Source organism: Periplaneta americana, chromosome 12 (genome assembly GCF_040183065.1).
Source record: "Periplaneta americana isolate PAMFEO1 chromosome 12, P.americana_PAMFEO1_priV1, whole genome shotgun sequence".
NCBI classification, from domain to species: domain Eukaryota; kingdom Metazoa; phylum Arthropoda; class Insecta; order Blattodea; family Blattidae; genus Periplaneta; species Periplaneta americana.
Genome location: NC_091128.1, coordinates 80,566,628 through 80,584,442, shown reverse-complemented (window position 1 = coordinate 80,584,442; position 17,815 = coordinate 80,566,628). Strand labels below are relative to the sequence as shown.

General features: G+C 36.4%; 1 protein-coding gene across 1 annotated transcript in view; it reads left to right on the top strand.

The window, feature by feature from the left end:
• The first annotated feature begins 3,144 nt into the window (after positions 1-3,144).
• Positions 3,145-17,815, top strand: part of LOC138710607 (retinol dehydrogenase 11-like) — a 127,514-nt gene continuing 112,843 nt past the window's right edge. Inside the window, exon 1 of the mRNA XM_069841612.1 lies at positions 3,145-3,281. The gene's annotated coding sequence lies outside the window, so the exon portion shown is untranslated. The remainder of the gene's footprint in view (positions 3,282-17,815) is intronic.

Here is a 17,815-nt window from a genome sequence, read left to right as displayed (position 1 = left end):
TCACAACCTAAAATTAACTGTCTTTATAATGTCTGCGACAAAGTTTCAAAATCAGGAATTATGTCACTTACTGCCAGTCGTAGTTCATCTGTCAGTCGTGATCTAAATATGGTTTTTACTATTTTAATTGTTGAAAATAATTGTTCACAAGCGTAAGTTGTAGCGAACATGGCTTCAACAGAGCAAGCCAAAGAACGAAGCTTCGGATATTTCTTTTTGGGAAAGATTTGAAAGTTCAACATTTGTCAAGTCCTTACATCTAGCTTTCATTTGACATCACATAGCAAATCAGTGAGTTCAAATTGAAGAGCTAGCAGCATTATTCGTACATCTGCTGTAAAAGATTCGACGTACAGATATGATAGTAATGATGATGATCACAACAACAATAACACTTAACCTTTTAATGTTTCATCAGTAACATGTAGTATAATGCCGTTTTATGTTATACAATCGTTTTCCTCGTAATACTTGTGAACAAATCATACATTTAATATTCTCATCATATTGACAGCAAAAAAGTGCGTCCTTCCATCCTACTTGGAAGTTTCGTACATGGTTTCGAGAGAGACATATGCCACTCGCAGATCAGAGACAAATACAAGTGGAACGGAGTTTGACTCCAGTGAGTGAGAGGGTGGGGGTTGGCGGAGGATAGAAGCAAGCGAAATGCACAGCTACCACTGCGAGCCACAATGTCTCGCGAGTCATGTTCTCGCCATGGCTGCTCTAGGTAACAATTTAACAGCAACTGAAAGTCTGGAATAGCTTATTCGGAAGATATCCTCTGAATAACGCACTGTTCCGAGTTCGTACAACACATTTCTCGCGTAACCATGGAATTAATTTTAACAGGACTTTGTTCCGTGTTCGTACAACTGGACCTAAGCCTATTTATAAAATACGATAAAGATAATGGAATAACGATTTCTGAGAAGTCTAAGAGCAAAGGAAATAATGGTAGAGGATTTCTGCATTCAGAATATGCTCAGATTTCGACCATTGAAAGGACTTCATTAACACTTTCCACTTTGTATAGGCGTGTACAGTGCCGAAAGTTGATCGCTTTATTATACAGTACAATAATTATTACAATTAATTAATTGTTAATTAATTTTTAAACGCTATATTTAGGACTAGGATCGATACCCAGATAAACCAAGAATAAAATATGCAAAACATCTTACTCTTAGAGAGAGAGAGAGAGAGAGAGAGGAAGAAAAGAGAGAGACAGAGAGAGGTAATATAATTTAAATAAAAAAGAAAATAATCTTTACAATAGAACGTTCACAGCCCTGCGTCACTGAGTCAATTACATTAAATCAGCGTGTAAAGTCTTCTGTAGCACACACGTGGGTGGTTTTTTCAGAGTGTAGTTATTCCTAGTGAAATATAATTACATCCCATATATTATTTTTGTAGGAATGAACTATAGGTACTAAGTATGTTGTATGTGTTCATGTAATGAGCGTGTAAAGCGTTTCTTTTAAATAGGTAAGACAAGGTATATAATGCTACTGAACGTACAAAAAGAATGTCTTCCATTGCGCCTGTCGTACGAGCCGAAGTTCAAGGGCGTTTGTCGGGCGTTGCATGTGTACACTTCACCTCAGTCTGTACCAGCTACTAAAGGGAGTATGTAGCGCAGTGATAATCGTTTTAGAACACTGAAAGGATGACTGATTCGTGCTTAATATGTTTTATTTTATGTAATTATTTGAAACACTGACCGCTGTGGAGTAACGGTTAGCGGTTCAGACCCTGAAACGAGCGGACCCAGATTCAAATCCTGGTTTGGACAAGTTACCTAGTTGAGGTTTTTTTTCTGGAGTTTCCCCTCAACCCGTTACGAGAAGTGCTGGGTAACTTTCGGCGCTGGATCCTGGACTCATTTTGCTGCATTATCACCTTCATTTCATTCAGACGTTAGTTTAGTTTAAGTATTTTGTTCATTTTTACATATGTAGGCCTGGACTACATCCAATCCGCCATGACCTGAGTAGAGAACGGTGTAATAAATAAATAGATAGATAGATAGGTAGGTAGGTAGGTAGGTAGGTAGGTGGGTAGGTGGGTGGGTAGGTGGGTGGGTGGGTGGGTAGGTGGGTGGGTAGGTGGGTGGGTGGGTAGGTGGGTGGGTAGGTAGGTGGGTAGGTGGGTAGGTGGGTGGGTAGGTGGGTGGGTAGGTGGGTGGGTAGGTGGGTGGGTAGGTAGGTAGGTAGGTGGGTAGGTAGGTGGGTGGGTGGGTGTGTGGGTAGGTGGGTAGGTGGGTGGGTAGGTGGGTAGGTGGGTGGGTAGGTGGGTAGGTGGGTGGGTAGGTGGGTAGGTGGGTGGGTAGGTGGGTAGGTGGGTAGGTAGGTGGGTAGGTGGGTAGGTAGATAATTAAATAAATAGGTAAGTAAATAGATAAGTAAATAAGTATATAAGGAAATACATGTATATAAGTAAGTATATAATTAAATAAATATGTAAATAAGTATATAAATATGTAAATAAGTATATAAATATGTAAATAAGTATATAAATATATAAATAAGTATATAAATAAGTAAATAAATAAATAAATAAATAAAAATATTCATTCACTCTTCAGGTTATTGATATTTTATTGGTTTATCCTTGCGTTTATTTATGTATTTAATTAAACATTATTTATTTATTGTTATTTTTATTGATATATTTATACTGTTATTAATTAGATCATAATTTATTTTTATTTTATTCAATTATTTATATTTTCTTATATTCATTCATTAATTTACTGTTATTTTATTGAGTAATTTGTACGTTGATTAATTCAGTTATAATTTTATTGATATTTTATCGAATCATTAGTTAATTTATATTTTATTGCTTTATTTTTGCGTTTATTAATTAACTAATTTATTAGTTTATTGACGCATTTATTTATTCATTTATCATTTCCTACCGCGCATTATTCCTGGAGGCTCGTTCAAGAAGAAAGTAAAATCCATTGACAATTTTATGTCGACTTGTGTGCCGATTTAACCGTTCTTCCTGCTGGGGCGGTTGACAGCTTGTTACCCCCGGAGAATGTGACCTTAAGGTCGATTATGTAACATTAGACAGGTCGTGACTCTCTCCGGTACTTCCGCACGGCACTGTAATCAACTCCCCCGGGAGGCAAAGGCAGTGCATAGACTATGCTGCGCTTTCCGCGGCGGTCCCCACTCGAACAGTGATCCATAACCGAAGCGGAACATCTGGGCATGGTGCTGCCTTGTTTCGGAGGAGATTCGAATAGTGCTCGCTCGACAAGGGTAAGACATTCAAGTGTGTTCCTAATGTTATCGACTTACAAGGCCGTTCTATGGAGCTGAGAGGTCTGATACAGAAATACAGTGAGAGACTTCATGAATAGGATATGGGACAATGTATATTTGCTGTAATTCTCTAAGGGCGCTGAAGTATGAAATTGCTATAGATTTTAACCTATTTTCCTGAAAGTCTATCACAGACTATTAATTATGTTAATATATTAATTACCACATTTCGCTTCTCTATATTAATTATTACTAATGTTATTAAATTTTATTTTTTTTTTTAATAATAACGGATTAAAAATCTCCAACACAAATTTTGGTTCTTAACATTCTAATTTTTATAGAAGTTACCCTATCAATATGTGTATGCAACTTACTACATATTTTATGCAGAATATCTCAGACTAAAGAGAATAATATTATAGTTGGCTTTTCTATAGTACGCAACACTGAAACTTACAACTTGCATTTTTTTTTTCCAAGTTCTACGTTGTAGGTCGGCGTAGGTAGCGTAATCGGTATAGCGCTGGCCTTCTGTGTCGAGGTTGCGGATTCGATCCCGGCCCAGGTTGATGGCATTTAAGTGTGTTTAAATGTGACAGGCTCATGACGGTACATTTACTGCATCTAAAAGAACTCCTCCGGGACAAAATTTTGGTACACTGCCGACGCTGATATAACCTCTGCAGTTGCGAGCGTCGTTAAATAAACCATATTTTTTTTCTACGTTGTGGGAATCTGTGATGATAAGTTGGTTTACTTTAGGCTTTTCGTATACCATGCATATACGAATCAGTGACGGGTTATGTTATGTTAGGTTAGTTTAGGCTTTTGGTATGCCTTGATACATGTATCTCTGACTGATTAAATTAGGTTAGTTTAGGCCTTTAGTATGCCTTGCATATACCAATTGAAGTGACATGTGCGTTTCGCGTTCATTTTGAAGTGTTCTTTATTTCACGCGTTAAATAATCACTTTTAGGTTACCTACACCGATCAATTCTTTTCAATTGTTATCCATTTTCTAACGTGTTTTCAAGTCGACTGATGTCCCACGTGAATTCATCCCATTCCAGACTACCTTCCGTCTAAAAATCAGACCACTTTTTCAACATTTTTCTCAAAAAACCCTTTAGTGCCCCTGAAAACCCTTATAGTTTACTAATTTTATATGTCGCTTATTTCTTTTTTTTAATTTTTGAATATTTGTAAAGAGGCAAATCTGAAATATCATTTTAAAAAATAGTTAGTTTTCCTTATTGTTTTATCTCTGACATAGAGTAAAAATGGTGTGTTCAATCAAACAACATTAATTGCGGACATTGGAGTATTTTTTACATTGCATAAAAATGTTGAAAAAAGTGCCAATTGTGGACATGTTAATGTGGTGAGAGTATATGAAGGGTTCAGAACCATAGTGGGCCAAGTGTTATTTAAAATTAAATTGTCATAATTCAATGAAAACATATAGCAAGTAATATAAAGTATACACATTAAAACTAATTGTATATCAATCTTCATTAAACTATGGTATTTACTCAACTTTAATCTTTGCTTTCTCCGTTTTCAATAAATGGCGCTTGGCCCACTATGGCTCTGAACCTTTCATATACATCTCAGCGCCCTGCTTTAGAAAATGGCCGCTAGGGGATTTAAATAGAGCGAAAATGCTAAAAAGGTACTGTATGTTAATCTAGTAAAATGAGCTTCGAAGGGTTTTAGTGCGTTAGAAAAATATTTTTTCATCAATTTCTTGTCATTTGAGAACCAAATTCTCTGAAGCACTGTTTTCCACCAAACGGACAAGTCGAGTCAGTGTTTTGTCTCCGAATTTTGAAAACACTCCCACAGCTAAGCAAAGCCAAAGCAATCGAAAACTCTGTTTCAACTAGAAGGACATGTTTCACTCGAGGTTGTCAGCTGTTTCTACTGGAGAGGCGCATTGTAGGACAAAACGTTGAGTGAGAACGGCTTTCTTATGCTTGCTTGTGGGCGGTTTATATTTCATTCCATAAAAATAGAAGAAAGAAGTGTCGTACACAATGATACTGGGTGAGATCGCTTTTGTGTGAATAGGGTTAAACAACAATGATAATGGATTGCATGGACAGCTAAATATTTGTACTTTAATTTTGTAAACTATATTAATTATTGTTTAAAGAAAAAAAAATAAAATAACAGGAACATAATTACACAACAAATTCGCATCCTTCCTGAATTTGTTTTTTGTGATGTAGGAAGCTAATTGCATTATAACCAAACCATTTTGTTGTAAAAATACGCCAACCTTTATAATTTAGTTTTTAATGCTGATAATGCAATTTTTTCTATCGGCAACACAAGAGAAGTAGACCTCAAAAGAAATTACAGTAAGGTCCGAAAGTCTTGTCACCCCCCCCCCCCGCCCTTGTGTATGTATGTTGATGTGCATCCATTTTGAACATGTCATAGCAGATGTGTGACAATGGTTGATACTTTACGTTCCAGTTTGTTTAGTGATCCAGAACATCAGTATGGGAACAAAATGATGCGGCGCCATGTCCTGTGTGAAATTCTCCGCATCAAAGACGGTCTGATTTCCCTTTGGGGAATAATTAAGCAGCATGTCTCGAAACATCGAGACCAGACAATTGAAGGTTTGAAGCAACCTGTTAGGAAGGCATTCAGGGAAATCACACCGCCTTTGCTGCGGAAAATTTCACACAGGACATGGCGCCGCATCATTTTGTGCCGCGACAATGATGGTCCCATACTGATGTTCTGGACCACTAAACAAGCTGGAACGTAAAGTATCAACCACTGTCACACATCTGCTATGACATGTTCAAAATGGATGCACATCAACATACAAATAAGGCGGGGATGGGTGACAAGACTTTCGGACCTTGCTGTACAGAGTTTTAATCAAATATGCGGGACAGTTAGAAGTATCCTCATTCACATGGATAATAATATCAACTGGGACATGCAAATCACAGAAACCTGCAGAAAAGTATATTCTATTATTCATGTGCTAAAAAGGATAAATGTTCGTCTTCCCTCTTGCTTAAAAAAGTCCCTTGTGCAGACCCTTGTATTTCCCTATTTTGACTATGCTGACATTTTACTGACTGACCTTTCCAGCGACAACAAAATGAAACTTCAACGTGCTCATAATTTGTGTGTACGTTTTGTAAGCAATGTTCGTAAATATGATCATATTACCCCATCCCTGGAAGCAATAGGTTGGCTTAAACTAGATAAGAAAAGAAATTTACATTCACTTCTCTTTCTCTTCGAAATCTTGAACTCTTCTATTCCTTCGTATCTGTCGTCTCGCTTCATTTACCTTTCTTCCCACCACAATCTGAACACACGCTCTCGCCATGAAACAATACTAACAATACCATCCCATCGCACCTCCTCATACTCATCCTCTTTCACAATAGCCCTGCCAAGACTCTGGAATTCGTTACCTGCTAGCATCAGGGACTGTCGAAATAAAATTCAATTCAAACGCAAACTTACTAGGCACTTGGTCAGTAATTGAGACTCGTTCAGACATGGTTTCTTGTAAATAGTTCTTTTAATATACCACAAAATATCTCAATATCCGGTAAGTTCATCACTATAGAATTTTGTTATTGTAGGTTTAATTTGTAATTTAGTAAATACAAAAATATTCTTTGTTCTTAACTTCTATGATAAAATGTCTAGCTTTCATTAATCAGGTATTCTTGTCGTACTTTAATTTTTATTGTAATTGTAATTGTAAATTTAATATTAATTGTAATCTTATTGTTCATGTTATAGTTGTAATCCCCTGGTAGAGGGGCAGAGAAGGCCTCACGGCCTTATCTCTACCAGGTTAAATAAATAAATCTAAAATCTAAAAAAAAAAAAAAAAAAAAATCTATTCTCCTAAATAAAACACGAAAAGATTAGATTTTAAAATGTTATAAAATCTTAATAGTTCCAAGTCATCTTTATGGCTCGGAATGCTGGGCTCTTACAAAAAGTAAAAAACATAAAACGGAAGTATCAGAAATGAGATTCTTGAGGGCGGTTGCTGGATATAGGTCAGATAAACAATGGGCTATAGTGAGGCAAAAAGAGAAGAATTTAACGTATTTAATTTAAATAATTAAAAGAATATCAGGAAAATTATTACCGTATGTTCCTGTCACGGATGCGAGATTCCCGCATTCCCGAAAAGATCTCAAAAGCCTAAAGAGAGGAAAGAGAGAGGTAGACCAATGAAGAGATGGATGTACCAGTTTCTTTGAGAGGACGGAACAGGTCGAAAAACCTTATCCCAGAAGCTGATGATTATTTTTCTATCAATTTCTTCCGAAGTAGTGCCTTTTTTTAAATTGATTATTTTACGACGCTTTATCAACTGCTATAGTTATCGAGCATCTGAGTGAAATGAAGGCGATAATGCCAGTGAAATGAGTCAGGGTCCAGCGTCTAAATTTACCCAGAATTTGCTCTTAATGGGTTGAGGGAAAATCCCGAAAAAAAACTAACCAGGTAACTTGTCCCAACCAGGATTTGAACCTGGGCATGCTCGTTTCACGGTCAGGCATGCTAACCGTTACTCCACAGCAATGGACAAGTTGTGTTTAACAATTACTGCAAGCCTATTGTATTCTATTGGTATGGCTAGGCGGGAGAGAAGGTCTACTGGTCTTAGCTCTGCCAGATTAAATCAAATTATTATTATTATTATTATTATTATTATTATTATTATTATTATTATTAGCTGCTATTATTATTATTATTATTATTAGTATTATTATTATTAGTATTATTATTTCCTTGTGTGTGTCTATTTTTAATTTGATTCTTTGAGTTAACACCTTTTGCGGCCACCGGCGTAAGTCATGTGGTAACTCTTTTGCCTATTGCTTCGGACTTGCGCTCGAGCGTGAGTTTGATTCCCTCTGGGCTGATTACCTGGTTGGATTTTTTCCGTAAGGCGAATGACAGGTAATCTATGACGAATCTCTGCCTCAACTTGTTGAATACCACTCGCTATCACCAAATCCATCGACGCGAAACAACCCAGTAGTTGATACAGCGTCGTTAAATAAGTTAAGTAATATATTTTTTGTTCCATAAATTAGCATATTCCGAGGAAGTCTTAATTGTCGGTCTCGGTAGCGTAGTTGGTATAGCGCTGCCCTTCTGTGCTCGAAGTTGCGGATTCGATCCCGGCCCAGATCGATTGCATTTAAGTGCGTTTAAATGCGATAGGCTCATGTCTGTAGATTTACTGACGTAAAAGAACTCCTGCGGGACAAAATTCCGGCACACCGGCGACGTTGATATAACATCTGCAGTTGCGAGCGTCTTAAATTAAACTGATAACTTCTTTCGTTGTTCAAATATTACTTTTCTGTAATTTTTTTACGATGCTTCTTGCCTTCACAACATTGTTTCCACTATACCAACAGTTTCTAAACAAATACAAAACCCTTCTATGTTTACGCCTTCAACTGGAACTCTAAAAACAAAATACAAACAGTCTTCACCAACTCGGGTTTCCAACATGTTTGTCTTGCAACTAGTTGCAATTGTGTTTAGAACGACATGAATTTCTGTTTCGTTTTTATTTTGTTCGTTAGGTGGAAAACCGTTCTAACGTTTCCACCCGTAAACTTACATTTTTCATAGGTTGGTATTTTCGCGGATGACTTCAATGATTAGAACCGTGGGGACATTCACTGATAGTGCTATTTTAACGTGGAACGTTTAAGTGGGATAAATATCAATTATCATTCCTGTAATACTGTACGCGCATCTTACTCCTTAATAACCTGCAATATATTATTGGAAAAATAAAACTAGTTTTAATATCATTGTCTATATATTACATTCAGCATATTACTTACAAGTGGCCTTATCAGCGAATGCTACATTTATTATCTTGCACTATACTCATTAAAACTTAAAGTTCATTGTTTTATGATTATGCTAAGATCTTGCTCATCATGAAATGATCTACTACTACCACAGTCTAGTACATACAGTCACGAAGCTCAATGCGTAGTAAATATGCATCCATAGATAGTTGCTAACCACTAGGATCGCTAATATCGCCTCATTACAGACAATGCGAAATAGTACCTGCACAGTCAATTGTTCCTAGCACCCTCCCAATTCAAGCTTCGTGGCTGTATATACTAGACTGTGCTACTACTAAGTCTTTCTGACACCCAATTTATGGGTATGCACAAGATCATAGACATCATGGAGAAACATAAAAAACAAAGCAATCCTCTTTCTAATAACAGCTGGCCAAGGAACTGGTGGGTGCTGCACTCTATCGGTAAAGAATGAAACAACTTCTGAGGATACCAAATGGAATCATCAGGCAAATCATACGAGTCGGAGATTACAGAAAGTTTGTAATTATGAACTCATTCGAGCGGAAAGGGTTAATGAAATCACACAACCACCAGCCACTTAAGTTACACGCAATTATAGGGGTTGCATGAATCCCCTGATATTTTTGTTAGGAAACGTCTTGTCCGACATTCCTATGAGAAATCTTTCAAGATATCCACCGAAAAATGCAGCGATTTCAAAAAGTTGTTTAATTGTAACTTATTTCAGAATGAACAAATAATTCAAAACGAAAAAGGACTAGTTTACAAATTCAGAACAAAACCGAATATGGAGATGATGTGTGTTAGGTACTTCATAAAATTAATAGGCTGCCTATCACACAATTTTGAATTTCGGCATTATAAATAAGTCTACAACGAATGGAGGTACAGTTATCGATGCTGTGTTTCAGAGACGATATAATTACGTTATAATCATATGTACAGAGCGTAAAAAAGGGTGTTAAGCAACTAAGTAAAAAAAAACTAAGAAATGAGCAAAGAACCCACATTATAAGTTGTGCTGGTGTTTCAATTTCAATTTCACAGTCCTTTTTCGCCAAAGATATTAATTTTAGGACCCATGTTTGTTAGAATTTTTCTTGTTTTTTTATGAATATTACCTCCTCTCGAAATATTATAACCTTTTTTCTTAACTCGCATTAGAATATAGTTGTTACAATACCAGTTTCACAGTCTTTGTTTCTTCAAAGATAAAGTTTAGGACCTATGTTTATTATTTTTTCTTGTTTTAATGAATACTGCCTCCTTTCAAAATATTAGACCCTTTTTTTTTACACATCTTTTAGATGCATCGTACTTTAGTTACTATAAACCTATTGTGTCAGGTTTACCGCAGACTGAAAATTTTCTGGAATCTTAATACAGGGTGAACCAGTCAGGGCTAGACTCCTAACCGCACTTAATGGCGGCTGATTCGTACGTAACGACGCTACCATATACGGAGGATTTTGCGTTTAGTATTGCGTAATGATGTACTTACCGAATTCACAATTCATGCTCGAAATGATGTTCTTGTGATATCTGACAGACTGCACATCTCCTGAAGATATGTCCAGCAACTCGCTGCAGTTCGTTCTCCGAATGGCTCGAATTTGTTGTTCGTGAAAACTGTGTGGATTTTCACTGTTCCAGTAACGATTGTTCTGAGTGTTCACGTAACCACTGAGATGGAACCATGCTTCGTGACTATAAAAATGAAGGTGGGGTCAAGTAGTCCATCATATACTAACTGTTGGAACCACATGCAAAACTTAAGTCTGCTCTCAACTACACGAATTTTGTAAGATTTTAATTTTACTTATTTCGTATCTCTTATCACTAAAGACTGTGACAACCCTACTTGCTGAGCTACACGGCGGAATGATGTCATAGGACTTCTCTGTAGTCGGTGGCCAATTTCATCTAACATCTCCTCAGTGAGAACACGCTTCACACGTGTCTTTTCTTATCCAGTACTGATCCAGTTACACGAAATTTCTTCACTAAATTGCAAATCATTGCTTTAGAAGGCTCTGACGAATCCGGGACTGACTGACGGAAGTTTGTTACAACTGTTCTCCAAGATTCGTGTTTCACAAAGTTATCGTAAATAAACACTCGTTATTCAAGGCTATATTTCATAATGGACACACTACAGCATTCTAAATGTACGGTACACAGCTGGACCTCACTGTGAACGTGTTTACGTAACTAAATACGAAACGTACGCGAGCAAGATGTCTGATCACTAGTTACCACGCATACGACTTTCCGCCGACACCGGTCTAGCCCTGGCTGACTCACTCTGTATATTGTTCGAGAAAAATACGGGGTTCTAATTTTCGAGGTTTACATTTACACTTTACGTCACAATTCAATTATCACAACCCTTTTTTTCCTTCTTGTCCTTCTTGTTCTTCTTTTTCTGGACACCTCTTACATCAGAGATAGCTGTTACTGCACGCTACACCGAATCACCACATCTTATGTTGTTAATGCCAATTTGGCCATTACCATCACTATATTACCATAGGGTACTAAAGCCAAGATGTGGTGAAATTGAAAAAGACGGACACCAAGCGAATTGGTATTTATCATGATTAATCTTCGAGTACACATGCATTAGATATATTTTTTGTGTACTTTCTTTTACTACAAATAATGTATGCTTCCTGAATCCGCCATAAAATAATTTACAATACTATGGTATCTATTTATCTATTTATGTTTGTTGTTGAACATAACAGGGAAAGCCCAATTACAATGTTCACGACTAACAAATTAATTTATAAAACATAAACAAGGAAAAGGAAACATACACTTATTAAAAACTGAAACAAAATAGAAATAAGAGAAATAAAAAAGAGAAATTGAAATAAGGTGTGAAAATAGCTTCAAATTAATTAATAACAATATTCTGTAAAATATGATAACAAATAATTCTGTATCTAGAGAAATTCATATTGTAAATATCAACATTCGGATGAGCATGTAATTTATTGTATAACTGTAACATTTGGAAAACTGGGGAATTTTTGTGGAATTCAGTATTTGTCCTTGGTATGTAAAATAAATTTCAAAATTTCGTTTTAAGCTTAGGTGCATATAATGTTATATAAGAAAATAAACCAACACAGTCCAACTTATTGTTAATAATTTTATAAAGAAAGTTTAATGATTGACAATTTCGTCTAATTTGCAAACTAGTAAAATGGAAATGTTGAAGCATTGTTGCATAACTCTCATAGGTAGGATAATCATTATAAAGTTTATAATATAACCATTCATAAATTTATTTTGAATTTTTTCTAGTAACAAAATATATTTATTAGTAACTGGGTTCCAGATAACAGCAGCTTACTCTGATTTTGATCGAACAATGGAATTATACAAAATTATTATAGTTTTGACTTTAAATTTACAAGAATTTCTCATAACAAAACCTAAACGTTTATAGGACAAATTTATAATATTATTAATATGACTATGAAATGTAAAATTACTCCTAAATAATATACCTAAATCTTTATGTTCATTTTCTGCTGGTAAAACTTTTGCCTCTATTTTATATGAACATTTAATTGTATTTTTCAATCTAGAAAAGGTCATATGTATACACTTATTAATATTAAATAACAATTTATTATTAATACTCCAAATATGTAAGTTTGTAATATCTGTTTGAAGTAGCTTACAATCTGATATAGTTTTGATTTATTTACACAATGTAATATCATCCGCAAATAATAAAATTTTAGAATGTTGTACACAATTCACAATATCATTAACAAACAATAAAAACAATAATTGCCCAAGATTGGAACTTTGAGGCACACCAGAATTTACTGTAAAAGGCTTATAAGTATGTCCATGAAAGTTCACAGTAAGATTTAATTAACGATAGCAATGAGAAAGAAAATCCAAATTGCTAATATCATGCGCTATGGATATATTTATGTAATTATGCCACGTGATTTGCCTAGACCATAATGATTGGATTTATAATAAGGACAACATCCGATATTTTCTACGCACTGAAGTGTCTTCGTATCTCATTGGCTTCGTAATCCAAGGACTGCGAGTATGATCAGTAGGGCTAAGAATTGTATGCCGTTACATTGCGCTTCATGCGCCTCTGACTTAGGTACCAGTACGTAATTGCGTTGGGGTGGGGGATTTCAGTGTGTTTCGTTCAGCAGTGAACTTCAGTTGATCGGTTACATTACGACCGAATACTGCTATTCGTAACAGGCAACATTCAACGTCCTGTAAAGAAGAATAATAGCAAGATGCCGAGGACGAAATTTGTGATAATTTCAAATGAGGAAATGTGAAATAATTATACATATTTTGAGATAGATAATGCTTGTGTAAAATATTTCAAATATCCCCCATTGTTTCTGCAGAAGTAGAACGAAGTTTCTCTAGATATGAGGCTGTGTTTTCTAGCAACACACAATCATTTACCTTTGAAAATTTGAAAATGTGGTTTGTTATTCACTGCAACAATATAATATGAAATGAAAAATTATGTAAAACAAAAACGTAATATACCATCATTTTAACATAGTGAAATAAAAAGTATCATACTTGTCAATGTTATATTAGATGTATTTTCTATAGACAGAAAATAAAATGTCTTTAAAATAGTGAAATTTCTCTTTAACAAAGAAAATAATGTCTTTAAATTTTTCTTTAGCAGATAGTTGTGTTTCGAAGTCAAAGGAGTGGCTTTCAACCACCCAAATGCTGAGGACTAACTTACCGTGATGATAAGCATGAGTTCAAACGAACGAAAGACACTGCGTTAACTCACCCCAACTCTGAGACGTACTCGAAGACAGAGGCACATATATTTCTCAGGCCTAGTGATCACATTGAGCCTCAGTCGAAACTATAGTACGAAGGAGGGAACGTTGGAATTTTAAGGTGATGTGTTGTGCGCTACGGAGCTCTCCCGACTTCGGCGTTGTCTATCGAGCTAATGGCACTGAAAGAACCGAGTCCGTATTGTCTGACAAAAAATGCTTGTTGTGTCCTCCTTTGCCACCTCTTAAAATTTTTCATGGACTTCTGTATCATACATACATACATACATACATACAACCATACTTGCGCACATACAAGCTGATTCAGCAGTAATAGTAAATATTTTAGCGTCTGATTGTAGTATGATCTATTCTTTTTTTTAGTGGGTTATTTTACGACGCTTTATCAACAGCTTAGGTTATTTAGCATCTGAATGAGATGAAGGTGAAGATGCCGGTGAAATGAGTCCGAGGTCTAACACCGAAAGTTACCCAGCATTTGCTCATATTGGGTTGAGAGAAAACCCCGGAAAAAACCTCAATCGGGTAACTTGCCCCGACCGGGAATCGAACCCGGGCCACCTGGTTTCGCGGCCAGACGCGCTAACCGTTACACCACAGGTGTGGATTGATCTATTCTGATAGCTAAAATGTACAGGGTGCTCCGTCATGCTAAAAGTACATACCTACCCATCCTTGTAGTCAAGTGAACTACAAACAGCTTCTTCTCTACATCCATTAAGAATAGTGGTACGTAGTACGTAAAACTTTGTTGTTCCTTATACCACATGTAATGCTTGTTATGCGTAACATTCAAATAACTGTATTTCCACAGCCATTGAAAATTGGACACATATTTATATTAACTTTTTTCCTCGGAATAGTCCACACTACCATCCCACAAAGTATTTACTATTCCTCTTGAATTATGCTATGGAGAGTGGAGAAAGTTGTGAAGGACCTGGCCGGTAGAGACAGGCAAAATGTCTATCAGGCTTGCCCATGACTGTTTACGTCCATGAGCGGGCCTACGCTTAGTATCGTTCCCCCGCCTGCAACCTTCCCTCACAAGCAGGCAGGCAGTGCGGTTGCACGTGACTCCCAAACAGTCCTAAGAGTGCCCCGAAAGGACTGTTGGGTTCCGCCGACCTGTGCCAGACTGTGTTGCTTTCAGATGCATGATAAATATGAACCAAATCATTCAAGCCTGACAAGAAACCTACAGGTATAGACAAACTACTGAAAACTTAATTTGTTGTCTTCTGAAAAGTACCGTTAATAAAGACAAAGAAAACTAGTTCTCGTCAATATAATATCCATTAAATGCCAACAGTTATTATAAATTATTTGCATTTTCCTTTTCATCGTAGTAATATAAATTTAATGCAAACCATTCAAACTTTCAGCTTCATAAATAAAAAGAAATCTGTCCCTTAGAAGTTAAATAGCAAATCAATATTCTGAAGAACGAAAAACTTTTATACATTTTACAGGTATTCATTAGGCTTTTAATTGTTGATAAGGAAAATGTTAAAATGAAATATTTTTCTATAATAGTTGTTGATATTCATAATAATTGTTACCAATATCTTTTCAACATATTTCCTCCTCTCCTCTCCTCTCCTCTCCTCTCCTCTCCTCTCCTCTCCTCTCCTCTCCTCTCCTCTCCTCTCCTCTCCTTCCCTTCCCTTCCCTTCCCTTCCCTTCCCTTCCCTTCCCTTCCCTTCCCTTCCCTTCCCTTCCCTTCCCTTCCCTTCCCTTCCCAACAAGTCACAAGTTACGAAATGTTACTGTTTTGTTGAGTCAGATGCACTTTGCAGGAATATGAAATGTATAACATTGTCTTATTATTTTATGAATTCTGTAGCGCAATAAATCGTAAAACTGTGTTTATTTAATTAAGAATTATCTGCGGTGTTGGACCATAAGATAAAGATTTTTTGAAGTGACTAAATGGCCAACGAACTTAGATTTCAAACTAGTACTGTTTCATCTTAACCAGCGCATACTGGCTTCCGTGAATGCAAGTCACTCTACCTTATAATACGAGCAAACAGGCAGGCTTTCTTGGGTGCCGCCTGGACTGAACCCATAAAATCCGGGCTCAATGGGTTCAGTCTTAGAAGTTAACTTGCTTTGTAGGGTCACCGGAACCAAAGCCTGACGGCAAGCAGGTACGGGCGTGAGTCTTGTCTGATTTGCCGGTCTCTACTTACCGGGCATCGAACAAGTACTGTCGGGATAGAACAATGCTCTAGCTCTGTACCACAGACGCTGCTTTACGTGTAGGCGAGCTACGAAATGTCCAAAGAGTATGTAACACATGTTCAACTGATAATTAACAAATCAAGTTACTTTACGGCGACAGTTCGGTAATTGAAATCAGACTATTTGTTTGTGGCGCTGTAAACACTGGCGGGCACGACTCTTACAGACCTACTAAGTGCCGTGTAAAATGACTGTTCGTCAGGCCACAGGCGCGATGTGCGCAGCTTAATCGACTATGTAATCAACAAGCAAAAACATGTCATCTAACAGGAACTCTGAATACAGTCCACAGTAAATTACGAGCTTCAAGTGTACACAGAAAAATAGCTAACCACAAGTTATAGGCATAGTTGATAAAAAAATATTTATATATATTTTTTTTCCTAAACACCAAACAGTTTTAAAACTGTTACAACTCTTATAAACGTTGGTATAGTCTAGGTATACAGGGTGATTCAGTGACTATGTTAGCCTACATACTTTTAGGGATGATGGAGGAGACACTATGAACAACTTTCATATAAGAACCTATGTCCAGAAACGTTTTTTTTTTTTTTTTTTTTGCTAGTAAAAAGCCAAGATGTGTTAGTCAATGTAACCAGCTAGATTCGAACTGAAGGCCATCCTTTTGAAGTTTTGGTGCAGACGACTTGTTTCCTGTAAACATTGGTAATTTCTCATAAACATAATATAAGCACAGTTTAGTATATAGACCTACAGTCGTGAAGCTCAATACGTAGTAAATATGCAAACATTAGATAGTTGCTCACCACTAGGATCGCTAATATCGCCTCATTACAGGCAATGCAAAATAGTACTGTCACAGTCTATTGTTTCTAGCACCCTCAAAACTCAAGCTGTATATAGTAGACTGTGATATAAGCTAGTTGGTATCGTAAATTATATTTTGATTGATTAAACCCTGAAACTTGCTGATATGCATTTCATTTATGGAAGTGCAAAAGGAAACGGAAGGAAATTTGCAAGGTTTCATCGTTCAAAATATCATTTACTACGCCGACTAACTTATATCGCGTTTGTGAGAAATCACCAACGTTTGCAGGAACAGGTCGTCTGCAACCAAACTTCAAAAGGACGGCCCTGAGTTCGATTGTAGCTAGCTACACTGACTAACATATCTATGCTTGTGACTACGAAACGGAACGTTTCCGGACATAGGTTCCTGTATGAAAGTTCTTCATATTGATGACCTCTATCATCCCTAAAATTTTGTAACATAGTCACTGAATCACTCTGTAGATCAATGTATTAGTCCATACTGAAGTCAAGTCCGTAAGCATACTCTGTAAACTATTCATTCGTTCAATGAATGAAACAAATTGAAAACACATCATTCGCCAATTTTGCCCAGAAACGCACTCCCTGACAAAAGTATTAGATCGTCTCGCAAGGAAAGTCTGTATTTAAGTTTGGTCTTTTGTAAGATTTTAACGATTTTCTTTAGTTAGGCAATGCAACTTACAGGACTTATGGTTTTTATTAAATATTGTGAGCATGTCACAGCCGTCAATTCTTAAAATAATTTAAAAGAGAGGTAATAAAGTTTGAGATTAGAGTCCTT